The sequence below is a fragment of the Carcharodon carcharias genome, chromosome 21, assembly GCF_017639515.1.
Source record: "Carcharodon carcharias isolate sCarCar2 chromosome 21, sCarCar2.pri, whole genome shotgun sequence".
Lineage (NCBI taxonomy): Eukaryota > Metazoa > Chordata > Chondrichthyes > Lamniformes > Lamnidae > Carcharodon > Carcharodon carcharias.
The window spans coordinates 68,177,493-68,190,454 of record NC_054487.1 but is presented as its reverse complement, the minus strand read 5'-3'; positions in this window follow the sequence as shown (position 1 = coordinate 68,190,454).

Below are 12,962 nucleotides of genomic sequence, written 5' to 3'. Positions count from 1 at the left end.
CAGCACCACATCACTTTTAGGGGGGCTCATGGGCTGGTTTCTACCTACCAGACCAGCCTTAAGGTTTTTCAATGGCTGCAGGGCTGGGGCTTGCTTGGGGAAGGGGGAGAAGTGGCCTCAGGCAAGGGAAGAGGCTGTAGGGCGAGGGCTGCACTTGGGAAGGGGGGTATCCCAGGGTGTGTGTGGGGACACGTGTTGATCTGTGCAAGTGGCCTCAAGATGGTGAGGTCTGAGGAGGCAGTCTCCAGAGGAGATGAGGCCAGATGGACATGTGAGGGTATGTGTGAGAGAAAGGGTGATGTCCCTTGAGCTGGCAGTGGGTGAGATGACAGTGAATGTGTGCTGGGCTTGTGAGTGTGTGAGTTTAAAGTGATGAAATGGTTGCCTTACCCTGGCAGCACAGATGAGATCATTCCTCCTCTTTCTGCACTGGATGGCGAACCTCTTCTGTGCAGCGTTGGCATTGACTTCCACTGCCAACACCCCCCAAGCAGGAGTGGGGAGACCAGTGGACCTCCTGCAGCCAGAGCGAGGGTAGAGGACATTGTGGCGGGCTCCAGCAGTGTCCAGAAGGTGTCCCAGGGATGTGCCACTGAATCGGGGGACTGCAATCGTCTTGCCTTTCGGAGCCATGTCTTCCGTGCAGCAATCCTGGGCTGGAATTACTGAGCGGTGTGTGTGTGTGGCTGCCCTTTAAGTATGGTGCCTGGTGTGAGGAATTGGTGAGATGATGGCGTGGCGGGTGAATTGGAAGCCGCCCACCAGTGAAATGGCATGTTTCCCAGAAATGCATGATTAATGAGGCGGGAATGGGACGATACAGCGTGAAAACCTGCCATTGTGGCCCGCGGGTAAAACATCCTTTTCCCACCCACTACGGCACTTACTGCAAATCTGGAACGATTCCGCCCTCACATTTTTCAGATGGAAGCAATCAATGCAAATGTTCTGATGACATCAGTTCAATCCTTTCTACTAGGCAAAAAGAAAAGGTCTAACGTTGGTTTTACAATATTAATTACTGAGCCATGGCACAAATGTTTATTGCCCACATATATTTTTCTGTGAATGAGAGAATCTACTAATGGACTAAAATGTTTTTTGACATTGCTTGCGGTTAAAGGTTTTGTGTTCCACTATAATGTCCTTCAGTCCTTTTATCTTAATTGATGTTTTTCAATAATGAAAAGACAAATTCAAACATCTGTCTATTTTTTTACAAAATACATTAGGTGCAGTAGCGGGCGTGAAAAACGCTGTCTTACCTACTGGCTGCAGTGGTGGATTTTTTCGCACAGTATCGTTTCCTTCCCAGCGCATTTCGCCTCAGTAATAATGCATTCACGGTAAACATGCTGGATCGCTGGTGGGCAGGCTTGGATTTGCCGACACGATGGGACATCGGCGCTTCCTCGCTCCAGAGTGCACCAGAGTGCAGCCTACATCATGTCTACAGACCACAACTACTCCAGGCAACACCTGGCCTTGAATGCAAAGATGACGGCAGCCTCCAAATTTAGTGACGCCTCTCTGGGGCACCTGCTGGACACTGTGGAAGGCCGCCGTGAACTCATGTACTCCGGCTCTGGCCGCAGGGGGTCCACCTGGGTCATCTGGCCTAGGAGGCGGTGGCAGCAGCCGTCATCACCAAAGGAGCACTTAGGAGGTCAGCCATCCAGTGCAGGAAGAGGATGAATGATCTCATCCATTCCTCCAGGGTAAGTCAGCCATCTCATCGCTCTCAACACACTCCCAAACCCATCACATGGGAATCTCATAGCTCAAGGGACAACATCACTAACTCTCACACGCACCCTCACATCTCCAGCAGGCTCATGTCCTCTGGAGCTCATGTCCTCATCCCATCCATGGCTCCACTCACTACATAAATATTCCACGCATCCTTATCGTCTGCCATGCCATGTGTCCTGCTCACGCTCTCTCCATTTGTTTGCATGCAGGAGAAGCTGTCTCACAACAGGAGGAAGAGGTCTCAGAGCGGGGGGGGGGAGTGGCCCACATTAGACCCCTCTCTCACTTTGAGGAGCATGCCATCGTGACTGGTGAGGATGTGGACCATGCTTGTGGCAACGTTGAGGGTTGGCGGCAAACACCCATCTGTGGGTCATGCATCAGATCATCCCTCTCTCAATGCAACTGTGAGAGCTCTCTCTCCTGCTTTTGACTCTGCTGCCATACACTAATTATCACTACTTTGGTTCACAGCGAACTTTGCCAAGCGGCTGACGCCCTCAGCCAGGCTGTCCCTCAGCACCAGTGGGTCCTCGCTTCTAGTGAAGAGGACACTCCAATGAAGAGCTGGAAATAAGCAGCCTGGAAGACCCATCACAGCGCTTACCCACACCCGCCACCAGCGCAGAGAGACACACACATCGGTGGGACCTAGATCTAGAGCAAGATCTGGTTCACAACCTGGTGGTCAACGCACGTTCACATGTCCATAGCAGGAGGAGGCAGGTTCAGCTGAGATCCCCAGCACTCAGAGGACTGCTGGGGAAGAGGCATGTGTCAGGTCGGAGTCAGATGACGAGCCTCTGGATTCGGCCTTCCAACTCATCCTGGAGAATCAGCAGAAGACGGGGGAACATCATGCAGAGCTGTTGAAAGCCCTCAACAGAGTGGCATGCTTGTCAGAGGAGTGTATCTGCCTGCCCTCTGATGAACTGGTGCCCACGTGTACGCATATGGAGGTTTCCATGGGAAGGACGGCAGACGCCACGGAGACTCTGGTCCAGCAGAACGTGGAGATACGCGCAGACCTGCACTCCATTGCAATAGCCATGGGTGAGTTCCTACAGTGGCAATGCACAGGGGTAACAGGGCACCTCAATGTCCCTACTGGTGTCCCTTCCTCTCAAGGAGTCAGGCCGGGTCCCTCGGGAGCCCAAAGAGTGGAGGAGTGGCAGCTGGACACCCCTGGGTCATCCACTCAGGAATCTCAGGGGCTGCCCGGTCCCTCAGAGTCTCCTTTGCCTGCGTCCCCCTCAACCTCATCCTCTGTCATTGCAGAGGGAGCAGCTGGCCACAGGAGGACGGCCAAAGCAAGCCAGGGCCCTTAAGGCCCCCCAGAGGATGCACGCAGAAGTCATCAGAGGCAACAGGGCCAACCATTACACAGGCTGTCTCCACTCCATGCTGCAGATGGTCAGTGCAGCACCTAGAAGTGGTAGGCCTAGAAAAGTTATGAGATTCTGATCACAAGTGGTTGCACGGGTGAACACATTTTGTCACTTTATAATCTGAAAATATTTTCACTTTTAGTGAAGATTTTGTAATGTTGTCTTTCAGTTTCGCTTACAGGCTTTGCGAGCCCTCCTCCTGCATCCACCATCCAATCCCCCCACAACTAACAGTTCAGCTGCCACCAGGAGTGAATCACAAGGGAGAAGTGTATGTCTGGCAGTGCCTTTTGGAGCCTCAAGCAAGCACTCTTCCACACACGCGGAGCCTTCGTCCACCACATTCATCCCACTGTCCTGAGCATTTTCAATGCTGCCTGCTGGGGTTCCCTTTCTGTTGTCCTGTGCTGAAATACATCTCTGCCCAGCCACTGATCACACTCCCATGAAGCACTTGGGCCCATCCACCACGAGGCTCTGCTCACTTTCGTCTTGAAAAACATGGTAGTAGTCAAGTTTCTCTTAAGCCCCCCTGTCCTTTCCCCTTCCTCATTGACCCATGTCCTTTCCCCAATCACAGTCCACCCCCCGGCATCACCTTTGACCTCCGCACCATTACCCTACAGCCCGAACCCTTCTCCTTCACAAATATCCAAGTGAATGTGCACGTTCCCTACCTTCCTGAAAATCTCACCCCATCCACAATGGCCTCCCCAACCTCCTCATTCCCACCCCCAGGGTCCATATTTGTCTCCGTGTCCCTTGCCACCCCTTCTACTGGTACCGATGCTCCCTCGCTGTCCCACTCTACCAACTCCCTCTACCCCCTCTCACACTCACCATTCCGTCCTATCGTGTCCACCCTGAGTTCAGTCTCCAGGAGGCAGCCATTGACTCCATGCACCCTTCCCTTGCATATTCACCTGGATATTCCCCGCCTCAACATCTTCTTCCACCCTTATTCCTTCCTCCACCCATATTCCTTCCTGACCCATATTCCCTCCTCCCCTGGACACGACCCCTCCTCTGGAATCTGTCCTCCCCTGGAAACCTTGCCCCCTCTGAACTCCCTCCTTCCCTAGACATCTTTTCTCCTCTGAACTCTTACCCTTACACCTAACTCCCCACTTGCACCATTCTCCCCATTACACCCTCTTCCCCCTGTACTCCCTCTACCCCCCCATTCTCCCTTCTCCCCCCATATTCCCTCCTCCTCCTGGACAGCCTCCTTCCCTTTTGAACCTCAAACCCACTTGACACCTTCACCCCCATTCCCAACCTCACCCTCCCAACACCTTCATCACCCCTCCCAACCTCACCCCTCCTGACCCATTCGCTCCTCCAACCTCACACCCTCTGACCCCTTTGCCCCCTCCGAACCTCACACCCCTGACACCTTCACCACTCCCCAACCTCATCCCTCCGACACTTTATCCCCCTCCCAACCTCTTTCCATGTGACCCTTTGCCCCCCCCACCAAACCTCCCCCCCAACACCTTCACGATTCCGGCCGGGTTTTACTTTGCATCTCATTGGCAGGATGCAAGTTGGGTCCGCGCCAGCCTCCAGCGGGATTCATGATGTGCCAAGGCCGACACCATCGGGTGATCCCGCTGTGACTTCACGCCAGTGTGAAACTGATTTCTGCCCCTCCTGCCAAATTCTCCCTGATGGCCTGCCATGACGCCCACCACAAAAGGGAGTGGATGATTCCCCCCAATGTAATTATTTCTGCATCTGAAGCACCCCATTGTGTAAAAAAGAGTTGATAATTACATGATGATGTGGCTATTTGGGTGGAGTGTTACTCAGGCATGTTGACAATAGGCTCATCATTGTGAAGTTCTGTATATTCTCCTGACCAGTTTACTATTTAATCCCATCCAGAGTAGCTCTTGAAGTTGAATGTGTAAATGTTCACAGAGCAGATTGTCAACTATGTTTCCAGATGTTGACAGTGAGCAGTGAGGGCCTGGTTTTCTCAAGTGGCAAGTATATCTTCATCTGAAACAAAAACAGAAATACCTGGAAAAACTCAGCAGGTCTGGCAGCATTGGTGGAGAAGAGCAAAGTTGATGTTTCGAGTCCTCATGACCCTTCAACAGAACTATCATGAGGACTCGAAGCATCAACTTTGCTCTTCTCCGCCGATGCTGCCAGACTTGCTGAGTTTTTCCAGGTATTTCTGTTTTTGTTTTGGATTTCCAGCATCCGCAGTTTTTTGTGTTTATATCTTCATCTGAGTTGTTCCCATAATTGTTTTTTAATGAAGTTACAATGCACAGCTAGAGTCTGGATGCTTGGAGGATTTGGCTCCAGGATTCAGCAATAACCTTAGCTATGGAGCTCATGTTAGTTACCATCGTTCTGAAAAGAGTAGTTTACATTGGCTTTATTTGCTGTGCAAATAGTGTCATCAAAGAAAGCAACCAAGAACAAGCCACTGAATCCCTAATATAAATTGAGCATGCCTTAAACTTTGGTGTCTGGTGACATTTCACAGTATTTAGAATGTTTTTGGTTTCTGCTGCAGCTGTGATCCTTGCTGCATTTGTGTTCATTATTCTTGAGGATTCTCACTGGACTGCTGCCTGGAGTCTCCCAGAATAGTGGTGTAATCTTGGCACTGGCTTTTTCTATATAGTCATACTGACCGAGAAAATAGGCGAGTCTATGCTGTGGCACTCCACCACTGATCTGGGGACAGGATGTGTCTGTGAGTCTTTGAGATCCCCTCATAAACAGGACTGCTTCCCAAAATATTCTTGGCTCCTGCTCTTTGGGAATCCAGTCTCCTCCATCTCCAGTCCGATGAGTCCTACTTCTGTCAGGAGAGAGTGGGTATCTGTACCAATGATGTGCCAGGTCTTGTCCGAGTCCCTAGAGGGGAACTTTGTGAGTTGTCAATTCTGGTCTCATCCCTTGGGTAAATAGCCTTGCTGGGATTGACAGGGGTTTGGACACCACAAAGTCAACCCTGCAATATCTGGGTTCCACATTTGCAAGTCATTCCGGTTGACTTTGTCAGTACTAATGGTAGGCATCTGCTGGATTGGTTGTGCAATTTTGAGGCTGATCTTTTTTGTGAATCTTAAGGAGAACCAATGTGGATAGTGGGATTTATTTGCTTTCTGTTGAACCTACTGAAAATGAGTAGGGGCTTCTTAGACCAAAATATAGATTGACTGTAGTTATAAGAAAAATTCTACATATTAGGTCATTTGATACCCTATCTTTTTGTAAGTAATTGGTGACCCTTATTTAGAAAATAAGACAAGACATAACAATTCCTGAAGGTAAATTCAGTGATCATATCATGTCATGTCATGTCATGTCATATTATATTTTCAGGATGCTCTTCGCACTTTTTAATTTGCACTATAGTTAGAGATTTTTAAGTGCCATTTTCACTGATGATGTCTTGTCAGCCCATCAAAGCCCTTCCAGGACTTAAAAATGCTCAACAATGGCTGATGTTGGAATTGAGTATTTTAAACCAAATTGACTCATAAATCCAGGTCATGCGATGTAAATGAGCTGTAACAATGCTGAAAAAAATTGTCATTCAGGATCAGTGACCATTCTCAACAATTTCAACAAAAAAGCTACCTTCTGCTAGCGACCAACCGCTCAGGTCAAAATTACGTTTACTGTGCGCCAACTGCACAGTAAGGAACATTGCGGAGTTTTTCTTACACTGGGAGGCCTCAGGCAATTTTCGATAATGACAACAGTATGAGTCACTTCAGAAATATTAATTTGCTATGTTAATTAAAATCTTGAACTTTATAGCTGTATGCCTGTGTAGGCTTTGCCGATTTGAGGCTGCACTTATATTGCAACAGCAGCGTTGGTGTGAAGCAGTTTCACTGTTCACTGAATCTACAGTTATGAGGGTGTATTTTATGAAACCACCCTTCTGAGGTGGAGCTTTTGCAAGTAGCCAGCACACCTCAGAAAATCATGCAGTGAGGAAGGCAGCAAGCCCCATAGGTTTCAGTTCTTTGATTTTAATTAATTCTCAATATGCAGCTCCTTGGGCAAGAATGGCATGTATTGGCGCATATACCACAGTGTGGATGGAGATTTCCATTTGAACTTCTGCGTCTGGTGTTATTCATGGCTCCATGGTGGCTGTGTACTGTATTCGCACCAAATAGTGCCAAGAGCAGTTTTCTTGCTGCCACTGAAATTGGGTTTTGGAGGCCAGTACACTTGGTTTGGGATTTGTAATTTGATCCTGTCTACTATACAGTAATTCAAAGATAAAAACAAAAAAACTGCGGCTGCTGGAAATCCAAAACAAAAACAGAATTACCTGGAAAAACTCAGCAGGTCTGGCAGCATCGGCGGAGAAGAAAAGAGTTGACGTTTTGAGTCCTCATGACCCTTCGACAGAACCACTGAGGTTCAGAGAAATCACAGCACGCAAGGCAGAAAACATGCTTCAGCCCCCATGCTCCATATGCTTTGGCAGGGAGGATCACCAGGTGCTCATGTGTGGCTGTCGAAGGGTCATGAGGACTCGAAACGTCAACTCTTTTCTTCTCTGCCGATGCTGCCAGACCTGCTGAGTTTTTCCAGGTAATTCTGTTTTTGTTTTATACAGTAATTCAAGTTCTCTCCAATGTGTAATTTGACCCAGTCATTGTTGGGCAGGCTACAGAGTTCAGACAATTAAGGCACAGTGCTAACACTACTGATTTCAGAGAGCTGACTGTGCTCACATTCCCAAGTTCAGAGAATGCATGGCACTGACACTATTAAGTTTGGAGAATAAACATGCATTGCTAACATTAACAAGCTCAGAACATGCACAGGTTAACCCTTGTGATTTCGGTGACTGCAGAGTGTTCACACTCCTGGGTTCAGAGAACGCATACTGCTAACACTCTGGAGTTCAGACGTGGTACAGCAACCACTGAGGTTCAGAGAAATCACAGCACGCAAGGCAGAAAACATGCTTCAGCCCCCATGCTCCATATGCTTTGGCAGGGAGGATCACCAGGTGCTCATGTGTGGCTGCAACACACTTTGGGTCAGATGGTCTTCAGTCTCCCTAGCTGCTATGTACATATGCAGCTGGGACCAAATGTGTATGATTGGAAGTATTCACTCCCTGTCCATGTTAATTGTGAACAGCGACTATATTTCAAAAGTACATCATTGGCTGTAAAGCGCTTTGGGATGTGCTGATATCATGATAGTCACATTTAATCATAAATGCAAATCTTTGGGTGGAATTTTATGGCCCCGTTGTGGTGGGGGTGGGGCCATGAAATGCGATGAGTGGTTCAAAAGTCTGTTGACTTCAGCGGCTGGAGGGCCGCAAAACTCCACTATTTCTTTCTCAATGTGTGTTAATGATGTGCTCAATATGTTGCCCCAGGCTGCTTTGATGGGATTGTCTGCACTCCTGCCACTATATGCAAATGTGTGCAGAAAAAAACTTCAAAGGAAGCACATTAGAGGGAAACTGCTGTTGTGAGACAACATGAACTGCTTAATATGTTAAACAGAACCTTCTGTGCAATTGATGCAGTGCCACAGGTACTGACACTCCAGGTTTAGGGATGGCATAGTTGAGATGTGGATGTGGAGCCCTCTTTATATGAGGAGGGATGACAATGGCCAACATCTCCAGTATGTCCAGGAGTATGGCAAGGAGATAGAAGCCCTCAAGCAGGCTTACAAGATAAGACTACCCAACAGGCAGATGGTATGCACTGAGATCCGCGAGAGTCCTTCAGGTGGTCCAAGGGCTGGTCCAAAATGCAAGTCACTGACGCACAATCTCACAGCTAGAGATTAGACCAGAAACTTCACCTCACCACTCACATTAAGTCACACCCCCAGATCAGTTCCTGCATGCGTGGCATGAAGCTTCATAAGTGCAAGCAATCACAATCTAGTTTTATAAGCAAGGTTTATGTTATTGTTGATTTTGTTTGATTAATAAGGACAGAAAGTAAGGATTGGTTTCTCAGAACATTTATTGTGATAATTTTATAATACATTTTAAATATCTGCTCTTGTAGTAATCATATTGTTAAGATGAAAATGTTTATACTTTTGATTCTGACATAAATTAATAATATGACATTTAATGAGAAATGTCATGAAGATATAATAATTCTCATAATGTTATCGGAATTTATTGTAAAATAGTGGTATCTGCGTCTATGTGTCTGTGTGTGTATGTGTGAGACTTATTTGGATTAAAGGAAGTTGGTCTGAAGGCTTTGGTGAAAACATGGGGGAAGTTTAGAATGTAAGGTGTAAAAGTACGTTTGCATTTTTAAATAAACCAGACTTGATTGTTTACAAAGGAGGGAGTGAAATGTGTCACCTAGCCAGGTGAAGATTAGAAAGAGTGGGCAGAATTTTACATTTGGCGTGTGGGTGTGGGTCCGCCATGCAGGAACATAAAATGATGCGCGATGATGTTGGGCATGTATCCTGATGTCACCGCGCACTGTCGCAATATTTCATTAGGCGGCTGCCCTATGAGGACAGAGGTGCGCCTGCCATTAATTAACAGGCCAGTTAAGGCCCTTGAGGCTCAAATTGTCTTTAAGTTTGCACAGCCTTTGCAATTTTCAGGGCGTCACACAGGCGCAATGGGCAGGCGGGTAGGCCACATTTTCAAAAACCTCATTCACTGGCCGGGTAAGAGGGGTGAGTGGGCTCGCTAATGCAAGCTGTTAGTACTTTAGCTTATAACTTGCTGCTGCTTGCTTGTGTGAACAGGACACTTCAGAGCTGCTTTAACAGAAATAACAAGCTTCAGTTCAGGACTCTGGAGTAGTCATAACACTTGGGGCCTTCCAGGTATCAGACAGCCTTCTCTTATCCTGGGAATGGGGACAGTGGTCTCTACTGGAGGCACCTCCTCTGAGGAGGAAGAGAGGGCCAAAAGGGGGAGGAGGCCAGGTGTCCCTATTCAGCTTCCAGGGGAGTGACCTGTGGAAGGACAGGTGCCGGCCAACAGGAAGTACAAGGTGGAAGGGGCTGCAAAAGACGCTACTATCCTGCTGCCAGCATTTACAGGCGGCGATGCAGCTATCTCAATATGTCTGAGGTTCAGTGCTGAAGGAGGGTCCACCTGTGACAGTGATCTCCACCTGTCAGAAGATCGGCCCTGAGATCAGCTCTGACTGTGTGGGTGGACACCCCATGCCAGCGGCTCTGAAGGTCACAGTTGCCCTCAGCTTCTATGCCTCTGGCTTTTTCCAGGGGTCGGTGGGTGAGCTTTGTGGAGTCTCCCAATCAGCTCTCCACAGTTATGTCAAGTTGGTGACAGATGCTCTATTCAGGCGTGCACTGACTTTCATCCATTTCCGCATGGATGAGGCCAGCCAGGCAGAGCGAGCCAGAGGCTTTACAGCAATTGCTGGCTTCCCCCATGTCCAGGGTGCTATAGACTGTACACATGTGGTCATCAAGGCGCCAGCAGGTGAGCCCGGTGCCTTCGTCAACAGGAAGGGCTTCCACTCCATGAACGTGCAGATAGTGTGTGATCACAGGATGCAGATTCTGCAAATTTGTGCAAGGTACCCAGGCAGCTCCCATGACGCTTACATCATGACACTTCCAGGTGCCGGGGCTCTTCAGTGCTCCGGCCCAGCTGGATGAAGGCTGTAGGGCGATAAGGGCTATCCCTTCAAAAGGTGGCTCATGGCCACTCTCTACCATCCAAGAACAAAGGCTAAGCAGCATTACAGTAGGAACCAGGTCACCACAAGGGCATTGGTGGAAAGAACCATCGGTCTTCTCAAGATGTGCTTCTGATGCCTGGACTGCAGTACCTCCCAGATCGTGTGTCGATGATAGTGGCTGCATGCTGCGCTCTCCACAACCTGGCGCTGGAAAGGGAGGATGCAGTGGAGGAAGATGTTGACGCAGCTGCCTTGGCAGCAGACAATGAGTCCTGCAGTGAGTTCGAGAACGAGCACGGTCAGGAGAGCACTGAGGGGATAGACGCTGACCTGGGCAACCTCCAGGGAGGCAGGAACACCTAGGATGCTTTGATCCAACACACCTTCAGCTAGGCTACCAAAGTTAAACCACCACCAGACGCCAGGGCTGCAGGCTCCATACCTGACAGGAACATTTAATTGGTGAACAACATGCACTATGTGTCATTTCAATAACGTTCAATGACAAACAAGTCACTCATATCATCATGGGTCAGGGGGCAAGGGCGGCTCCTAACTGTTGTGCTAAGTGACCCATGCCAAAACGGTACTCACCCTTCCCGATTGCAGGAGATCATTGAAGCACTAACAGCACTGTACCCAAGTGCGCCTCACCACACCATGGGAGCTCACCCTGGATGCCACCTCCTTCCAGGCATTTTTGGTGAGGTGGAGGGGGAGGGGGGGCTTCTCCTCATGTCCCTGGGGACAAATATATCCTGCTGAGCTGCCAAGTGCCCCAGGAGGGCAGCAAGACACCCATTGGAAAAACGCAGGGCCGACTGCCCCACTGACCTGCCTTCCCACCTGCTGTGTTCAGCATTGAGGTTCTCCATAATGAAGGTCCCCCGAGTCAATGGCAGCCTTCATAGGGTTGCCTGTGCCACTTTTGAATCGGCTGCTGGGTTGCCATTGGACCTAGTGGACATTGAGCTCCCACCCCTGCCTGCCCCTTCTCGCTGATGCCGGAGTTGCGTATTAAGCTGGGCAGGCCTTTATTGGCTTGCCCGTGTAAAATGGCGGTGCAGAGTCGATCGTGGGCAGCAGTCGGGTTCCTGACCACCCCCGCCTGCTCCTGCCAAGTCCTGGCCAGTGTGTTTATTTTTGCCAAAGATTACTGGTAAAACATCAGAAAGATAAAGTCCAAAGACATAGTGAAACAATGGGAAATTGTATTCAATGGAGAAAATATGTATAAAGGAGCGAAGGCTGTGTGTAAAGGTAAGCATTTTTTAAGAGCTAACAAGTGGAAAAGCATTCCGCACCTCTGCCTCAAGCTGCAGTTTTCAAAGAAAACCCACTTTGAATTTGACTGGTCCAGGATATTTTGTGTCACCTTGCCTAGGTCTTTTAAAATCTATGGGCTGAACTTTTCGCTTGGTGGGAGGGCATGTTCCTGACCCGAGCGATCGTAAAATGATGTGCAATGGTGTCGGGCGAGTGTCCTGACATCATCGCGCGGTCCCGTGATATTTCGATCGGCGGGTGTGCGCCGATAATTAAAAGGCCTATAAAGGCCATTAAAGAGGTAATTAGAAGAAGTTTTTCATGGTCTGTCCAACCTTGCGAATTTTTTATGCCACTTAAATGGTCCATGGATTAAAACGTTTGGGACTTTAATCTCACGGTGGAGCTGATTCCAGGACCCAGCTCTCCTAGTTGGGAGCAGCACTCGCAAGAAGTAATTTAAATAATTACTTTGCTTCAGAGACAAACAGGATAAACATGATATTGGAAGAAGAGAGAAAAATAGATATAAAAACTTTTAAAATAGGAAGGAGGAGACAATTGATAAACTAAGCAAAATTAGAGAGGATAAAACCCCGATTCCAGATTGATTGCATTTTTACATATTAAAAAAAGACAGGGCGAAATGGTCCCAGATTTGCACTGAGAGCAGCAGTGGGCAGGAAAAAGAACATTTTTCCAGCTGGCCGCAATGGCGGGTTTTCACGCTGTGTTGTCCCAATCCCACTCATTAATTATGCAATTCTGGGAAACATGCTGTTTCGATGGCGGGCGAGCTCTCATTCGCCCGCCATGCCATCACCTCACCGCTTCATCACGCTGGGCATCATATTTAAAGTGCAGCCGCGTGCACACTTCTCAGTGCTTCCAGCCCAGG